The 20,951-nt window shown below is 34.6% G+C and overlaps 1 long non-coding RNA gene across 1 annotated transcript; it reads right to left on the bottom strand.

The window, feature by feature from the left end:
• Positions 1 to 1,783: 1,783 nt before the first annotated feature.
• Positions 1,784 to 17,923, bottom strand: LOC138703611 (uncharacterized). The gene is made up of 2 exons (XR_011333215.1): positions 10,081 to 17,923; positions 1,784 to 4,912 (listed from the first exon to the last, which is right to left on the bottom strand). It is a non-coding gene; the product is annotated as an uncharacterized lncRNA (long non-coding RNA).
• Positions 17,924 to 20,951: the final 3,028 nt, after the last annotated feature.

Here is a 20,951-nt window from a genome sequence, read left to right as displayed (position 1 = left end):
AATCCATACATCCTGCACTGTGGTGTCATGGTCTAAGGCATTCTGCCTAGGATTGGCATTACGGAATTCACGCTGGTTTCGAGTCCTCATGGGGGAAGAAAGTTTCTCATGAAATTTCGGCCAGTGTATGGGACCAATGCTCACTCAGCATTGTGATACACTTGGGGAGCTAGGATAAGTAGCGAAATCCGGTTACGAAAGTCAGCTATAATGGCTGAGGGGATCGTCGTGCTAATCACACAATACCTCCATTTTAGTTGGATGATTGTCCACCTCTGCTTCTGGCACCTCTGCACAGCCGACTGGTCAGTCATGGTCCTTCATGCGCTGTCATGCCTCGGATTATTATTATAATCCATAATGTTTTTTTTTATTTCCAATGCATATTTAAAGTAATAATTGTAGTTTTGCATGTTAAGTTTATTTAGAATTAAGTTTATTTGTGTTATATTGAATGTTATGTCATTTTTCTTGTATACTGATGATGCCATGAATGTTTGTAATTCTATTGGTTAATAAAGATCTAATCTAATCTAATCTAATCTGATCTAATCTATTTAAAAAAGGATCTGGAAATAAAAATAAATTTTATCTGGAAATTAACTACAAGAAACATAAACCACTTTCAATACAACGTAGAACTTACACATCATATTATTTCCGTCAGACAAACAATAAATGAGTATTTTAAAATGATACAGCTTACATCAATCACATGTTGGGCAAATAGTGCTGTGACAATTTATATTAGATCAGTTAAGTTTTCAGAATATGATATTTGTCAGTGCTTGTTTTTAATCAGTATCAATGTTATGGTAAAGCAAACGTAACAATTGAGCTGATTTGAAGTCAGTATTGTCATAGGCATCAAAGGTTAGACGATGTAGGATTTACTTCTGATAAGCTGGTGAATAATGAGAGTCCTGAATTAGCAATACATGTGCAACTCTTATGGTGGAAATTCTTCTTCCCACATAATTAATTATATTGTACTACAATTCATCGATAACTACTGTCTCGCTGTCAGTTCAAGGATTGACTCATATATTTATTTTTATCAAAATTTGTTGAATATTTGTATGTATGTATGTATGTACTTTGGAATTGTATTCTTTGTTACGTTATTACACTTTATCTTTGTAGGCAGCTTACAATGGTAGGAAGTATTCAATAAATTACAGTAGTTTACTAGGTTATGAAACACTGAAAATATATAAATAAATAATCAGGAGACTATATTTGAGACAATACAGGTAACTTATCATGACAAAATTTTATCGTTCATTGGTGATACCATCTTAAAATTACAAACTCAAGTGCACAGACTGTCGAGCGATTTTTGACTCACCCAATATGCATCATTGCATAAATATGTGATCCTTCAACATTCTTGCTTAAATTTGAGACAATTCACATATACAAGATTTTGTGAGTTCAGAATTCGGTATTTTGTTTACACCTAAACTTTAAGAGGACGATGATACCTACTAAAGGACTTAGGTTTTCTTTGCATTCTTTTAATAATACATTATTTACATTAATTTTTTATTAACTCTCCATGTAATGGGTGACATTTGCAAGGGAATGGTTTCCATTTGCAGTTAAACCTTCATTAACCAGTACATGTTCAATGTATCACTGCATTAATAGTATACTTACTTCTAGTTTCCTGAAGAATATTTCCTAACATGTAGCTTTTGTTAGTTTTACATTTTTTAAAATATGATTCACTGATAACTTTATAGCTCTTTACTGTGTTAATATGAGGAAATTACTTGGATGACTAGTTTCGAAGTGATGTTCTTCATTTTCCAAACCCAAGACTTTATAGCTCTTTACTGTGTTAATATGAGGAAATTACTTGGATGACTAGTTTCGAAGTGATGTTCTTCATTTTCCAAACCCTAGACTTTATAGCTCTTTACTGTGTTAATATGAGGAAATTACTTGGATGACTAGTTTCGAAGTGATGTTCTTCATTTTCCAAACCCTAGACTTTATAGCTCTTTACTGTGTTAATATGAGGAAATTACTTGGATGACTAGTTTCGAAGTGATGTTCTTCATTTTCCAAACTCTAGACTTTATAGATCTTTACTGTGTTAATATGAGGAAATTACTTGGATGACTAGTTTCGAAGTGATGTTCTTCATTTTCCAAACATTAGACTTTATAGCTCTTTACTGTGTTAATATGAGGAAATTACTTGAATGTCTAGTTTCGAAGTGATGTTCTTCATTTTCCAAACTCTAGACTTTAGAAAATGAAGAACATCACTTCGAAACTCGTCAGCCAAGTAATTCCCTCACATTAACACAGTAAAGAGTTATTAAGTTAATCAGTGAATTTATAAGTGTTAAAAGTGTATGTAGAACATTAAAATATGATTAAAATATTGCTTAACTTACAGACATATTATTCATAAATGTGCTTGATAATAAAATTGACTTATAGAAGACGGTTAGAAACTCGCACAATTTAAGTATTAATATTGCGAATCCATTTTTTTTGTGCCAATATTTTTGCATCTATTTCTCCTTTTTATGCAGCATGGTTAACAAAGGTTTCACTGTAGATAGGAATTAATGTAATCATATCAAGGAACATTTTAATATATTTATGCTACATTTTCAACACAAGATAAACTGTTTTTATGTCGAACAAATTATATTATTTATGATAGACATAGCTCATAGATGGCTGAGCAGTTTTCCATTCTTCAAACAAATTATGAATATCACACAGGTTTAAAATTATATTTTTTATTGGTTTTACTAGCAGGGTAAGGCATATGCTACATACAGCCCCAGATATAAAAATTCAGTTGTTACATATGCTGGTAATCATTCTTAGAATAATTAATATTTCAGCAGGCATTTGAAACAGTCCAGTCTGAGTTGATATTCATGTATTAATTACATGTCAAATGGTTTGACCATTGAGAAATTAAGAAGAGAGCAGCAGGGTTGTAAAAATAAACATCAATTCCCATACGTTCTTCCTAATTTTTAATCTTAATGGTCTTTTTAAACATACAGCGTGATTCATGAAGATTGTGCAATACTCTAGGATGTGATTTCTGGCATTATTGTGATGAAAAGAGTTCATATAAACATATTTCATATTTTTTAAATTGAGTTACACCCTCCTGAATGTTAAACATAAACGTAGATATTATGAAGGTTTAAGCATTTATAGTACATTATGCAACGAGCCTATAATGATAGTAAATAAGACGCAAGTATGTTTGTTTTATGAAACGAGCGCAAGCGAGTTTCATAATTTTCATACGAGCGTCTTAATTACCATTATAGGCAAGTTTCATATCACTTTTTATGCTCGACCATATTTCTAACTTTAAATTATTCAGAAGTATACATTTTATTTGTATCTGACAGAAGATCGGAAGTGACCTTGTTCATAGTGAGAGATGTGCGCAGACGCGAAAGTATTGATTTTTTCCGAGGAACATTAATGTCATTGACCTTGATGAAATGCAAAGAATGTATAACCTGGAAATTGATTTAGAATTGAAAAACGAGATGACAAATTGAATTTATTTGAATATTATTTACAATTAACGCTAATTATTATAGTAACAGAACATAACCTTCTGCGACAGTATTGGATTTCCAGCCTCCATGACGTTTCCCTCGTCTTTCGATTGCATTTCCGAGAATAATCGAAAACCTGAAATTTAATGAATAGGTATACTTTAATGACATGCATTAAAGGACTGCTACTGGGTGTATAATTACTACATTTCGGCATGATCGAGCATAAAATTATTTACAACACTGGTATTCAATGAATTAAACATTCATTAAAGAATATTGACGTTATTACTGACCTGAAAAATCTGTATTAAAGCTGGTTTTAAAGACCCTACTTTTGCAGCAATACACGTTGCTGCCAGAGTGTGAACTGCGCATGTTTCATTCCCTAACTTCCATTGTTTGGATGCTAGGTAGATACGTTGTACCGGTGTTGAGTTATCTCTAACAGCAACCTTGATGTCACGAGATTTTGTGTCGCTGCTTTCAGCTGTATTGTAACACCTACAGCTCCAGTCGTCCAGAGAGAGAGAGAGAGTTCACAAGAATGAGTGTTACGGAAGAAAGAAACGTGATTTTATCCGAAACTATTCAAAATCGGACACATATATATATATATATATATATATATATATATATATATATATGAAATTTTTTCATCAGAATGATGTCAGAAATCACATCCTAGAATATTGCACAATCTTCGTGAATCACTCTCTATATTGTGAAAATAATATTGCTAAAATTTATGTCCTAAATAAATAACTGAACCACATTCTCCAATATATTTCACATTTAAGACAGAATCAAAAATTATTCGGTCACCAGAAAAACTACAGAGATGAGAATGAATGCTTTAGTTATCTCAGAACCATGGAGCACAACATTAACTTGTGGTATACATCGTAGGGTAAAATTATATTATCATGAATAAGTGCTTATCTTACTTATAGTTGACTATAACTTTAGAAAACAAGAAGAAACATCTTTTAGAAATTCAGAATTAGAAAAATTATAAAACAAATACTTGAAAAGGCTATTAGAATAGTATCGATAGGAAAGAGAGAGTTTTGCGAACATTAAGAAAAATGTCTGGGAATGGAACCAACATAGCAATATTTCATGTAGCTTTGTTTCTAGGAGAACAGGTCTTTCACATCAACGGGGCACGTCCTCTATAAATATTTCCCCACACACTAACAATACACCACAGAGCGACCAGGGAGTTGAACCATTCTGTACAGAACTTTCTCTTACACATGATGACATGAGTCTGCTACACATCAAGTACTGTACACTACTCATCAGTTGCTGCGTCAGTAATTGGCAAATATACCTCAGTCAAATTTGTTTTCAAATCTGTAAAGAAAATAAACATATTTAAGTGAATTAACCATCTTTTTCTCCTACATAACAAATTACAATTACGAAGGTTTTTTTTTTTTTTTTTGCGAATTGTAAAAAGGTTGGAAAATTAATAGTCCTAATAATAATGATAATAATCAGTGCTCTTTGTAATGGTATGCAAAAATATGTCACATCGGCACTTCTTTTTTTCAAAGAGCTGATAAGTGTAATTATAACATAGCTTGCAGTTGCAGAATACAAATGATATATCCTCAACAAATAAATACATTGCAGTGGAAAAGTATCATGACGCTGTCCAATAACAGTATAGTAATTGATTAACTAGCGGACTTACTCGTGTTAATTATGTAAGTCTGTGCGGCTTACAGCTGTTTCGGTGCTTCATCACACCATCCTCAGAGCCTACTAGATCTCGGCGTCATCTCAAAATTCTCTGCCTGTTGTGTGGGTGCGTTTGATTGTTGAAAAGTGGAGTCGAATAGTGTGTGTGTACTGAAATTGATCTGTGTGTTGAGAATTTGATCAGGGTGTGTTTTAGTGTGTTTGTATATTTCATATTGTTCTAGTGTGTTGAGTTTTTGGTTCTTGGGTTGTACGTGTAGGATTTCCATGTCCGCATTTATGTTATTGTATGTATGGTTAGCATTGGTTACCAGTATGTGATCAACGTATGTAGATGTATTGTGTCCTCTGGTCATTGCTTTAATGTGTTCTTTGTAGCGTGTTTGGAATGATCTGCCTGTCTGTCCAATGTAGAACTTGTCGCAACTATTACATGTGAGTTTGTATACACCTGTGTGGTCGTATTTATTTGTTTGTGTTTGTGTACATCTACATACACCGATCACATAACCAATAGAACAATATGAAATATACAAACACACTAAAACACACCCTGATCAAATTCTCAACACACAGATCAATTTCAGTACACACACACTATTCGACTCCACTTTTCAACAATCAAACGCACCCACACAACAGGCAGAGAAGTTCGAGATGACGCCGAGATCTAATAGGCTCTGAGGAAGGTGTGATGAAGCACCGAAACAGCTGTAAGCCGCACAGACTTACATAATTAACACGAGTAAGTCCGCTAGTTAATCAATTACTTATATTCAAGTGTTAAAAGTAGTGTACACAAGATTCAAAATGGAGAGTATAGTGGTGTTCTTTATTTCGAACATAGCTTTTGTTGCGGCTGCAACTCTATCTGGTATATGAATGCAGTATGACGTTGTTGTTGGTTGTAGGGTGATCCCTAAATACTTGAAGCAGTTGACAGTCTCAAGTGGTGGATATAATAATTTGTGTTAATTTTGTAGGACTCTGTGTGAATATATATATTTTTGTAAATAGGTATTGCAACTCAAGACCTATATGCTTGATGGAAATTTCTCCTCTGCATGCAGTCATCTTTTGAGGCCCTTTGACTCATTAGCAAATAGGTACATAAAACCGCCTCTTCCTTATGTCTTGCACAGTAATAGTACACAGGTTGTAACTTTAATAATGGCAACTAAGTTATTTATTTATTACGAATATACAAGTGATACATCTGTGAAACTTCTACAGTCCTTAAATGTAGTAACCAGCATTGTCAACAACTCGTTGCCAGCGATGTGGAAGTCGTAGTATCCTTGTAGTGGCTCTTGTTCTGTTGATGTTTCTGATGGACCGCCCTACTGCCTGCAGAATATCGGGAACAGTCCGGAATCGAACATCACGAAGTGGTTCTTTCATTTTCGGGATTAAGTCATACTCACAGGGGCTTAAGTCCGGTGAATGTGATGGATGGAAAAGCACTTCTCACCCCCAGTGACAGTACAAATCAGCTACAGGCTGTGCCGTGTGCACCCCTGTGATATCCTGCAAAATGATGGGAGGGTTCTGCAAAATGTGTGGGCGCTTTTTTCGCAACGCTGGTCTCAGATTATGCTAAAAAAATTACGGAAATACTGTGCATTAACATTCAGCCAAGATCGCTGTTCCTGCTTTGTAAACATGGCGAAACACTACCGCTTAGAGCTATAACTAACAGGAGACTAACTTCAACTCCTCACAGCACATGCTCTGTGAGTCGGACGGAAGTGTCCTTTTAGGGGGGAGGAGGGCAGATATAGACTAACATGTGGTAGAAGTGACAACAATTAACTCCATCTCGTTTCGCTTTTAAAGCAGTGTTGCCACTATTAAAGTTACACCCCACATCTAATTTATTAGGAAACAAAAATAATTAACAATTACTGTACTGACAAGATAGGTAAAATGATGTAGAATCCTGATTATACCATGTGTTTTGCGAGTGCTAGGGACGTATTTTGGAAAGAAAATGTACGAAAATATTCATGTACTATTTCGCAGAATATAGGCCTACCTTAGTTTTCGAATAAGAAGCTCTTTTTACGCCAAAATTTACAACAGCTCTGATATTATAAAAGAGTATTACACGAATTAGACAACATTATATTCATAGAGATATATTTAAATGTCCAGCTTTTATATATAGTATGACATGTCCCATATCATGTATATGATCAGTGGATGTAATAAATGATTATGATTATGATTATTTTATGCAAAAGAAATTGAGCTTCAATTGATGAAAGGAAAATGTGAAACACACGGTATACATGGTAGACAGACATCAATCTTGAAAAGCGTGGCCAACTTTGGCTTCTAAGAGAAAATTAAGTGCATAAGAGGATTTCAGTGCCCCATTATGTGGGATATAACATGAAGGAATTACCAGTATACAGCATATATAGGAAAGAATTTGACAATTAGAAAACCTCCATAACGTCTTTCGAGAACTAAGGTATTTTCGACAGATTATTGTTTGTGAACATTTTTATTTCCTCTACATGATCATGGTCAGCTCCTTTAGAGCTTACTGAAACACACTATGTATGTCTATAATAGGGGCCTATATAGACAAATATTGCACAATATTTTGTTAGGATTGCAGCTGTAATTCTTAACATCTCGTATACTCGAACTTATTCTATTTTGACAAATACAGTAAAAGACATTTAAAACTATATCTGGAAGGTAACATCACATATACTGTAGAGTTACTGTAGAGTTCTGAGAAATTAATACTGTTAGCAAATTTATTTCCTGTACTTGTCAAAACCATCACTTTACATGACTTGTAACATACAGACACAGATAAAGTTAAGTACAACTTTTATTGTTTTGGTTTTGCTTTGGTTCATCTCCCTGGAAATATACTAAATATTTTGTGCAGAAAATTCAGACAAATTGGAATTTTTTGCTCAAAATTTATCACAATATTATAATTATATACATAGCTCTATTTTTCTCACAACAGAGATCTTTATAATATATTTAAAACAAGTACAAATTTATAGGGTAAGATCTCAAACAGTCTTAAATAACAGAATTGAATTTAACCAACAAATAGAATTACAGTTCTACTATAATCTCAATATGTAAAGGCCATGTTACACCATATCTAGTGTAACGGTACTGTCCTATTTGTATGTATTACACAATAGGAAAATAGGAATAGTTACATACATTTGCACTGCAGTTTAATTCATTTAAGAATCCGTGAATATTTGGACTTGCAAGCTGTCAGCAATCGTGTCCTTCATGCAGTGAGCTAAGAAGATACATTTTACATTACTGGATTTTATGTCCATTTGAGCTAACTTGGACTAATTTCACTGTTTAAGTGGACTGTGAATATCAGTGGCTTTTAAACTTGTCACAAAATCTCTTTGTTAATACAGTATTGTCAAAATATTGTCACCTAAAAAACATACCCATTTCATAAACTGTATAATGCCAGTTATATTAATACTTAAAAAAAATAGTGAGAGTTTATTTTTTATTTAAATCTCGACAAGCATATTTTCCACGGTGAATAAAACTTCATTTTACTACTGCGTGACAATTTTTATATTGGGTTATGCACCAACATAAGAAACATATCACTTCACATACTCTTTATTCACTCTGAACTGTTATACATTTCTTGTGTTGTGTCGATTGACAGAAAAAATTGTTCTATAGTTTTATAGCGAAGTTTCTTCCAGTCTCGATATTAACTTGGTAGATAATCTTACATAACTGTAGTTTTATTTTATTTTTCTTCAAAACAATGAAGACAATATCCATAAGATAGACGAGATAAGAAAACTGTATTTTTTTAATGAATATTTGCCTTTGAAAGGATATATTTTTAAGAAAGTAACAATTGCGATCGAAAATAGTAATTCAAAGCAAGATTCTTGAGCAAGTGTGATAGATCTCAATTTTCTAGGTTATAAAAAAACTACGAAATAAATATGACAGCGATAATGATGATGATGATGATGATGATAATAATAACAGTAATAATAATAATAATAATAATAATAATAATAATAATGGTAATGATGATGATATTATTATTATTATTATTATTATTATTATTATTATTATTATTATTATTATTATTGATTGATCCTTAAAATATATGTATAAGATGGTCGAAGTCTATACCGGTACTCACAAGTTATAATAAAAAATCATTAGCCCTTCAAGAGGGGTACAATGAATTTTTTTCTGAGAGACTGTGTTTTTTGTTCATTCTGGAATTCAGTTGCATAATATTTCAAGTAAAGTATCTACTCTTAAGTGCCGGTTGCATGCTCCAGAGGCTACACAGTCATATACTCAATAGTTCTATGATGGTACCGTACTTATGTACAGCTGGTGAGCTATGGTACCGATATCAAGATAATGGAGCAAAGGTGGAATAAGAATGGCTTAGTAAATCAATGCAGTCTGACAAGCCCTTAGAACTGCATCGTTTAATTACGAGTACAAATCTCGTAGGATCTGCAGAATTACTTATAGAGAAGATCTGGCTTTATCACTTACTGTAGATGCATTGAGCAACAGACAATACAGTGAATTTTTTCTCTTCACTCAACTTCACTCGTAATTTGTTTCAATTTAACATGTGGACTGCTGATTTGCTCAATTGAGATTGTAGCCTGGTTTGTTACGAATCGAAATGAGTGTGTGTGTATGATCATAGCTGTTGCATGTGGTATAGTACCTTTGAGGGTGAGACGACTGTACTAAAGTCTGTGTGATGTATCTTGTCTCACTGTGAAAAGAGAGAGAAAGGAGATATATCTTACCTCGTCTGTGTTATTATTGCGATGGGGGAGTGAAGCGATGCCAGTGGCGGAAGGGACTAGTTGATACATTCTGTAGTGCAAAATAAAGTAACAAAATATCTCTCTTCGTACTGTATAGTTCCGTCACTGAGCTTGTCTTTCAAGAAACTGAGTTCCGGTAGCCTGTACAATAACAAGATTTTGAAAGGGATCCTGAAAATTTTCTACCCTCCTATAATCTCCATCCTCATTTGAAGGGACTTAGTTTTATTGCTACTGAGACAAGATAAACCTTACCAGGTATAGATATGAGTGAGAGGGGGGAAGGGATATAGAAAAATAAATCGATTTGCAAAACTTACAGGTCCATTTCAATTTAATCACCAATCATAGCGATCCATACTCTTCTGCTTTTGACTTCGAAGTGGCTACCAGAATTTATGGCAGCATGCATTGCTTGGCTCCGCTCCCTCGCTTTTTTTTCCTTCTCTACCACTTTGCACCGCCTTGCCTCACAGATCCTTGAGACGAAATATAGTACATCCTAACATTGTTGCAAAGGTTCTGGAACCTCTACAAGTTTATGACAACTAAGGAAGGAATGGAAGTGGATTAATTATGTATCCAAAAATGTAACAAAGAAAAAATACTGTTGATGTATATTGAGACTTACACATAACCTCAAATTGAATCAGTCCCATATCAATGATGATTTATTTCTGTGGCCAGCACACAACTCATCAACATTTGTTTAATCACATGGTGCAAAGGACATTAGTCTGTGTTTGATGGAAACAGAGGGAAAAAATAATTTATATACTGGTATTCATATTTATACGTGAAAATAATGTTACCAACTTTACTCAGTACTCTTAAATGTTGTACCAGTAGGTATAATATTATTATTTCAAGTCAAAAATTTTAGTGTCAGTCTATTAGTTATCAAAACATTGTCTACACAGAAATTAATATCACATATATTTAATATATTTAATTAATACTATGGCAGCCAAAAAAAAAAAAAATGAATAAAAATATGACGACAACGACGACGATGATGATGATGATGGTGATGATAATAATAATAATAATAATAATAATAATAATAATAATAATAATACAGTAGAACCCTGATTATCTGTCACCCTATTAACCGATTGGCGAATTATCCGACAGTCTCTCTCTTGCTCTATTTTTTTTTGCTGCAGAAAAAATATGGAGTACTGTACCTCATATTAGTACGTACTTTTCTAAAGAGTGTTATTAGTTATTACAAACCTTAAATATTGCTGTAGCTGCCAGTAACAGGAATAGTTACTTCTGGGTGTTCTTCCAACTTGTAAAGTAATAACTCTACTTGCTTTCAAAGAAATGACTCAAGAACTTCCACACAATTTATAGCAAACCCGTGCACCATTCAGTCCTTGTACTACTATTCCTATGGCCGAACCGTATAACTTCTATGCGAAATGTCTTTCATGGATGTCTAAAAAATGTGTTTTAGGCTAAGTACCAGTGTATAAAAAAAGCTCAAATAATGGAGCGGTTTGGGAAAGGAGAAACTGTGGCTCATCTCGCATCAGAATATGAGACTGATGTTACAACTGTGCGCGATTTATTAAAAAATAAGGATAAAGTGTATCAAATATGTAAATTTACAACACAAGATCTCCACTAATCCTATCTTTCCGCAGACAGCCAGCACAAGGAGTTTCCTTGGCCCATAAAAACTCGTCATTGACAACCGAAATTAAATTAGTTAACTTCTGTAACAGAAGAGGGATATCATCCTCAGAGTGGATCAATGTCATAAAGATGTCCACAAACATCGCAGCAGTACGATCTGTGCCAGGTCGTTCCTTCCAAGAACAAAACTGTCGCCATCCAGGATGTAGCGAAGTAGAAACCCTTGGGCATGTTTTGGGTTATTGCCCTAAAGGAGAACTACTGAGGAACAATCGCCACCATAAAGTGAGAAGCTCCATCGCAACTACTCTTCGGAAGGCAAAGTGGGAGGTTTACGAAGAAGTGCACTGCTTGGCTGAGAATGGGACAACCAGAAGAGCAGACATTATAGCCATCGATCGCCAGAATCAAAGAAGCCTAATTCTTGACCCCATTGTCCGTTTTGAGAAGGATGATCAACAAGCCAATAACGTTAACGATGAAAAGAAATTTATTTACAATCCATGTGTTCCTCACTTCAGTGAGAGATACAAAATTAATATTAATACATGGGAAGTGAAAGGACTTCTTTTTGGAGCTAGAGGAACTTCATTTAAGTTAACCAAAACCATTCTCCTTTCTCTTAAATTTTATAATGAGGACATTAACAAAATTTGTCTAATGATATTGAGATATTCATTATCCATTTTACACAATCATTTGTATAACACTACGTAATATTTTTTTTACTTCATTTCATTACTTTTCATTGTACTTTCATCTCATGTTTGTCTGAAATCAAATTGTACTTTATTTGTAATCATTGTTCCGTATTCTCTCCGCAAATCATATTGTATTTTATTTTTAATTTAATCTCTGCTTTGTATTCTGGATCCTAGTGGTCGGCCAGATGTCCCAGTTGTGTAATTTGTTGTAGCATATTAGACACAAGACCACGGAGGAAATTGCGAAACTGTATGTATTATATTCTTAATGTAGGAAAATATGTTATGGTACAGATTATCCAATTTTTTCGATTAACCGTTCAATCTACACCCTTAATTACCACGGATAATAGAGGTTTTACTGTAATAATAATAACAGCAACAATAACAGGTGGGCCCCTCTTCACCATATGGGTCCCTGGAGATTTGCTAGTCCAGCCACTCTGTAGAAAGTACCTGAGCTTAACCATCAGCAGATGATGTGACTTGTATTCATGGGAAAAATGGTTGTGGGACAGATTTTCTTTGAGTAGTACGGTTTTTCATATAATTTTCATTTCCCTATTTCCTTATTGTCGTATTACCTCATCTACTCTTACAATTCTGTGTAATTATGAATGTTAAATTGCTACCATAATATTTTCAACATATGAAGCAATATTGTCTCATATATTCACTTGCTGTTAAAATAGACAACTCTTCTCGACCTAAAATGAATGGAAACTACATAGGGTACCGGTAGCTAAAATGTTTTCATATTATAATGGGAAGAGTATTTACTAGGCCTGAAGTTAAGCTTAGATATCGGAAATGAATTTTAGTTACTATGACGTGAAAGATTTAACTTAATGTTCTGTAGGCGATCATTCAAAGAGGTGCTGTTATTTCGGTACGGTATTTCTTTATTTATTTGCAATTGCTTTTGCAGCTCTTAAAATTCAAGTACAGCTTAAAAGCCACTGACATATATGACAACAAACATGAACAGTAATATACATGTATACAGTCAGACTAACAATTATCCATGGGAACGCACTGCACTGGCATTCAAGATGATCCTTTGTTAAATGTACCTGTACTTCTGTGCCTCGTTATAATATTATGTACTGTACTGTACATCATTCACCAATCTTGCCAGTCTTGTATAACACAACTGTATTTTGAACATGTAACTAGTGATCTATAACCTTACATATAATTAAAATATATTTTATTGTAGTTTAGGGACTCCTTTAGAATTGATCTGGAGATTACCGGTATTACGTCCTTGCAAGCAATCATTTTTGCGAAATGTCTACTAGTATTATGCAGAATGTGTGACATCGGAAATTCCTGCTAAAATGGTAGTAAATCATTTTTGTGCTCATTTATAAAGTTTTAAATAGCATTTTCACACATCCGCAGTAGCCAGACATAACGCGTCCATAGGCAGAGTTAGGGGGGGGGGAGGGTATGGGGAGGGGCACTGCCCCCCAAACTTAATCTGAACTCTGTTCCTTTTATTAACGTTAGAAAATATTGAATTCAAAAGATCTGTTTTGATTTTGTTTATGATTAGGCCTAAGTTTCTGTGCTTAAATTGATGAATTAATGTCTTCAGATCATGTGTCTGGACTATAATACTTGTTTTAAATTTCTATACCTCATGAGGAATGGAAGCACTGTAATGTTTCTTTTGTAACAGCCTGTACTCATGTGTTAGAAGTCTGCAAATGTTCAGGCCCCTACTTTGAGAAATATAAATAACATACCGGTACTGCACAACAATGCAGAAAAAATAAAAGTAATCCCTGTATAATGTGTAAACTTAAAGACGAGATTAAGTAAAATAATTAGAGTTTACATTTTATATGATATCTCCAGGAAAGCTTGATATAAAAATGTTTTTGTTAGCACTGTTACATAGTTTTATTGATGTATTTATGTGTTTCTGTATGAGAGAAAGAGAAAAAAGAGAGATTTATTAACCATTGTTAATTAAGATAGTGATCCGTAATATGTCTTAAGATGAGAATTGCTAGTGACATAATTATTCCACACTCAACACTTATTTTACATTTCCTCTTTTTTTATCATAACCTTCTTTTCTTTCTTCCATTTTCGGGCTTGCGACTGTTGGAGAGTTGGCCCACCAAACTTTGACCCATGGTAAGTGTCATTAGTTGCTGGTGGTAGTGCTATGTACCGTGGGCTCTCTTCCGGACTCATCATACCTTGTAGGACCACAGTGATTCCATGTAGAAAGGTGAAGGGGAGTTTGGGGCAGTCCGTAGGGGAAACTGTAGACCAGGAGGGCCTTAGAGCATGCACATTATTCCATCCACGGTAGTACAATGGGCCCAACCAAGTGGCCTACGTGTGAAGTAGTCCCATCCCCTTAAGGAGTAATCACATAAGTGATGTGAACTCCGGGCCCACAAGACCCAGTGCAGTGAAAGGCCTGCTGAAGATTTGCTAAGGGGTTTTGTTATGCCAGTAGGTTACATTTATTGAATTTGAGGTTTATGTAATGAACAATAATGAGCAAAATAATTATTACTTACCAATGTGTAAACGCTAAACTATTAACCATATAAAATATTAAATGCTAATTTTATTTTACGTACGCAGAAAAATATAGGCCTATAATGATCTTTGAAACATATTATTATTATTATTATTATTATTATTATTATTATTATTATTATTATTATTATTATTATTATTATTGCCTACAGGCAGTGGTGATATTCGGCCGGTTCACAATTCGGATGAACAGATTGTTAAATTATTTCTAGGTAATATTTGCAATTACCATGGACATATAATGTATATGTTTAACATAGGTACACATGAGAGAACTGGTTGTTCAACTTCTTGGATATCACCACTGCCTACAGGTAAGTAATATATAATGTAGGTCTAACATTTCTACGACCATTTGTGGATATAACATCAAAATTCCAATACACAATTAATTATATACTATTTGGTACAAATTGCCATGCGAGCAGCTATTAGTTTAACAGCTCATGGTCTTGATTAGGAACATGATTTGGTTTATCTCACTTTTCATTTTAAAGTGATTTATGTTGATTGAACTGAAAGAAAATTTAGGTTATAATATTTGAATTTGTTACTTGACTACATGGATAATTGGAAGTCTACTCATGTTGAAGGAGTACCAGTATATCACGAGAAAAGAAACAAGAAATTATGTATTATGTATATTTGATCTTTTTATGTAATGAAAGAAATTTAGATACATTTTGGTCCGCTGAAATACAGTCTTCTCAAAGTTTCGAAACCAATTTACTGATTCCATCTTCACCGATATGCCAATTGTAATCTACAATATTTTCCTAGATGGGTCTGTATGTCTGGATAACTGTAACAAAATGGATTGCAAGGCAAATATACTACAAAGAAGATAGTGCATTTTAAAATCATAGGATAAGAGTTGAAAATTGTAAGTAAAAGTATACAGTTGTATAAAACAGTGAAAGTAGGTAGTTGTACTGATAGCATTATAGGACAGTAGCGATATGCTTCCGCTGTTCCATACCATTATTGCGTGTCAGATTGCAACGAGTATGATGCTTACGACCAAGAGGCAAACATAAGAGGTACCGAGAACCAATGTCATTGAAGAAATTTCTTAAGTTAAGGTGCATCTACACGGTTCAACTTTTCTTACAACTTTACGCATTGAAGCAATGCATGAAAGAATGAACGAAACGCATTCAATTGTGCATGCCTTTTTCCACTAAAAATGAGAGTGCATGCAGCAATTGAAAGCTATCCATCGATATATCTATCCCTAACAGTTTATTTTATTAGTTTATATTTAATCGCATATTACCTGGAGATGAAATCTTGTTTACTAGTTTTAATAAAATTGTGAATTTTTCACATAAAGAGTCAACAACTTCTAAGAATTCGGGATTGACGCGATCAGTGTCGGCTCGTGAAGAGTAAAATTGGAGGGTCGCATAATATAGGGTTGTAAAAAAGTACAAAAACTAAGAAAAACACATGTAACATATTGTATAAGCAGAAAATATCACAAAAATACCCTAATGCATGTACAGTAGTGGCAAAAAAAAAAACCGGACTGACCCTTGTAACTGATTTCAGAGCCTTGTTCACGCCAGACCACGATAGAATGGTAACTAAGACTTTCGTGGTTCGAATCCTGCCTGGAAAGGAAACTTTTTTTTGTTACTTATTCAAATTTATTCCCAATACTTTTCGATTGCAGCGATATTTTACTACTTAATTAATTTATTATTCCCAGAACATGAATTTTACCAGCTTATTTTCTAATGGCTTTCGAAATGGGCTACGTCAGCAGTCGAAACTACAACAATTTCAATAGATCACTCGCTATCTTGTGAATGCGGGCGTGGCATGCGCAGTGGCTCATTTCGGGGACTTCGATTATTCCGTCAGTCCGGTTTTTTTGCCACTACTGTACCTGAAAACTTAATGTTTGTATATCAGATGAACTCGCCTTTCTTTAGCTGTAGCAAATTCTTCAATAACCTTCTTGTTGAATTGAGAAATGTTACGAATCACTTTCTTCTCCAGAGAGAGCACAGCTAATGCATTCAGTCTTTCATTTCACATTGAATTTCTTAAAAATATTTTAATACGATTTAGGGTTTAAAAACAACGCTCACTTTCTACTGTCGTCATTGGGATGATAACTATTATTTTCAACAACATGACACATTCCGAGAAAGTGCGCGACATGTTATTTTTCACAAAGAATTGTAAAAGAGCAGTAGCACCGGCTGTCCTGTGCAAATCTTGACGACTGTATAAAACTTGCAATTCGGTTTTCAGTTTCTCTCCATTTAATGTAGGGTAAGCTTTGATAATGTCTCTGAGATCATTTGCTGGAAAATTAATCGCATAGTCATTGAAATTACTAACTAAAAACAATTTTGAAGCACTAAGATGGTCCGAAAATTGAAATCTGTCTTTAATATTGTTGATAATAACATCGCATACTTCAAGAGCAGCAACACGATTATTCCTTGGATTTGTGTATTCACTGTATCTTCTTTTGTTGTTAGGCTCATCAGCTGTCATCTCTTCTGATTCATACGTATTTCGAATTTAAGAAATAGCATCACTAAATTTATCTAAAAATTCTCTAACTTTAAGTGCATCAATATTTCTTTGTTAAATGCAGTCAAAGAAAACAGCTACGTGAGGCATAAGTTTATGGTAAAATTCTAACCAAAAAAGGAACTGGGGATCCTTCAAAGTACGAGAAAATCCCGCTGCCTGCCCACATGTATGTCTGTCATTTGTTTCTGCGTCTCGAATATGGCAAATTAAAGCCGGTACATGCACTTCCGCACAGATCAAAAGCACGAACTCAACTAACCCCTTTTTCAGTTCCAGACAAACTTTCAGTTGAAGTGAGACAGTTCATCACCCTCAGGATCAACAAGGTTGTAAATTTTCATCCTACAAGTAATGTAACCCACCTTGCCCGCAGCCAGCCAGTGCCCCTGCATCCACTTCAAGAACGAATGTATTTTTCTGACAACATGCCCAACGGTTAACTAACAGGAGAGTATTTATATTATATTGACAGCGCGGACGTTGGGTGCTGCGCTCTTGACCACTGAATCTCTATAAAAGGATAACATTCCTGACCACTGAATTTCTACAAAAAGCGTGCTATTAGATTGAAGCAAAGTAGGAAGTGACTTGAAAAGAAAATCTTATCGAGTAAGGAAATTCTGGTTTAATAATATTAAATACAAAACATTTACTTCTAAATTAATGGCGGAGCAGGAAGGGAGAGCGCGTGATCCTGTGCTCTTTCAAAGAAGCCGCGCCTAGACACGATTCATATAACAGAAAATCACTTTAATTTCCTATTATTACGTCAAGTGTGAAAACAGTTTTGTTCTCCAAAAACCTCAGCCTACTTTAGATTGACGCGAGACACGTGTGATATCAGTAGCCTATCTGTTTCGAATTGTTAGACATAATTATAGCCTACACAGTGTGCCCAACACGCGAAAGAAATGAAATGCGGGAAGCTATGGCTCCTGTTTTGAATTTAGGGTAACAGTTAACTGTAGTGTGTTACTCTTTAAATAAACGTAATAAGATATGAATAACTTTGTATTAGTGTAATTTTTTAATTATATCGCATGCTAAGAGATTATTTGTAGTTTTTACAACTGAAGTTTTTAGAAAGGCATTATAAGTTATTATTTTTTTTTGTTGGTTATTTAACGACGCTATATCTACTACTAGGTTATTTAGTATCGTTGGGATTGGTGATAACGAAATGGTATTTGGTGAGATGAGGCCGAGGATTCGCCATCTATTACCTGACATTTGCCATACGGTTGTGAAAAACCTCGGAGAAAACCAGGTAATCAGCCCAAGTAGGAATCGAACCCGCGCCCGAGCGCAACTCTGAATTGGAAGCAAGTGTCTTCGCCGATTGAGCTACACTCATAGCTGCGCTATATTATATCCTTTTCCATATCATTGACAATATCCTCTGATTGAGGGTTTTGGCTGATAACTTATGTAGCCTACAATCTATTACCAGGCAGCATATCTGACGATATGTGTCAGAGGAAGAACAATTGAAGCGGTGAGATCAATAACCATTCAATTTCACTTCTGGTCATTCATTTTTTGAAAATTTGAAATTAAATTTTGGTTCCACAAGTGTTACGACTTTAAAAGTTGGTATACTAGTTTGTCTTGATCTCTAAAACAACCAGAAATATTACGTGCAAAAATAATAATTTAGATAAGAAATAAAAAAAAAAAGTTTTTTGCATTTTTCTCGAAACTTGTGTAAATGGACTTGAATGGTTATTGATATCACCGCTTCAATTGTTTGTATACATCTGAAGTCTGACTAGTGTAATATATAGCTAGTCGGCGATGTATGCAATGGAGGGGGAAAGGAACTGGCCTTCCTACCCCATTATCTCCCGGCCTAGTACCCTTAGGGGAGAGTTGGGTAGTGTCGGACATCGGGTAATATCTGACAGTGAGTTTCTTTCATCTACCACCAGATGATTAGTACCTGAATGACATGGTTACGTTTCTGTGATGTCGCATAGAGAAACGTAACCATGTCATTCAGGTACTATCATCTGGTGGTAGATGAAAGAAACGCACTGTTCGATATTACCCGATGTCCGATACTACCTAAATCTCCCCTATAAGTGGTGCCTTCTTGGTATCACCTGAGAGGTTCAGACCTGTCTTCGGACAGTTGACTAAACAACAACCAAAGTCCTGATGAGGTTTTGCACTCTGGCAAACGACACTGAAATTAATTTTTCTGAGCAGTGTAAGTTAATTATTAATCCTCTTGAAATGATCGCCAACACCCTTCCTGTATTTATTCATATTAGTCGCATACCGTCACCCTTTTAAAGTCACTTTACGCACTGCGGATTATTGCATGAATTGCTTGTACGTGTAAAGCTAAAAGAAAAGTTGAACCGTGCAGATGCACCATATCACTTTCATTCAATTGTAAAGGATATGTAGTAGCATAACGAACCTAACTGCGAAGTGAATCTGCTAGGCCAGAACGAATGAAGACGGAACCAGTAAGGGATTCCGGAAACGTTAGAAGCTTATAATTCAACACAACCGGAAAAAAAAATAGAACATATACTATATCGTAACTCCTATTAGACTCTCGAATCTTATACTGAAATATAAATAGTTTCAAATTTCCAGTTTTAGAATGATTTTCTACAAGTTAATATACTGGCATCCACTTTTTCTCTTACTCTTAAACACTGATTGCAATGAAATGACTGACTTTAATGAATCTGAATGAACATGAAAAATAAATTATATGGAAAATTGCACGAACATCATGACGAGCAGGAAAGTGAACCATGCCACGGTGCGTCAGAGTCACTGTCCTTGTCTACATTGTTATACAAGTCTGGAAAAAAAAATAATTAAAAGGGAGATATATCGCAATTCAATATTGCGCCACTAGAGTCCCGAAAGGATGTAGCATCTGGTATAATCAGCAGCCATTTTTGATTTGTTAAAATGTCTGAGAAATCTGTGGTCTGAACTGTGACAGCCTGGAGGTAAATCAGTGTAGTGATGGCGGGTGGGTACCGACTGCGCGCGAAAAGGTCAATTTTTGCCCGACTGCGCGCGTTCAATTATGAAATATGAAGATTTTGTGTCTATAATCTTTTCGCTGTAAGAAAAATCCTAATATAAACAATAGCACGTGACTGAAGCGAGGCTTCACTGGCCGCTGTTTGGCGCCATAGATTCTCAATACGTGACCGTTGTACATTCTGTTTCATGTTAAACATTTCCCGTTACTCGTCAAGTAGGCCTAACCTCACTACTATGCATTCATTTGCTTAGGAAACATTTACTTTATAATTACTCTAATTAAAACTCACATAACTTATTATATACATTTAAGACTATTTGTTTTTCTCCGCTTTTGAGAGGGTTTCTACTCTTATGATTAATAACCAC

Source organism: Periplaneta americana, chromosome 7 (genome assembly GCF_040183065.1).
Source record: "Periplaneta americana isolate PAMFEO1 chromosome 7, P.americana_PAMFEO1_priV1, whole genome shotgun sequence".
NCBI classification, from domain to species: Eukaryota; Metazoa; Arthropoda; class Insecta; order Blattodea; family Blattidae; genus Periplaneta; species Periplaneta americana.
Note: the sequence above shows the minus strand (reverse complement) of the source record. Positions and strands in the feature narration are given on the sequence as shown.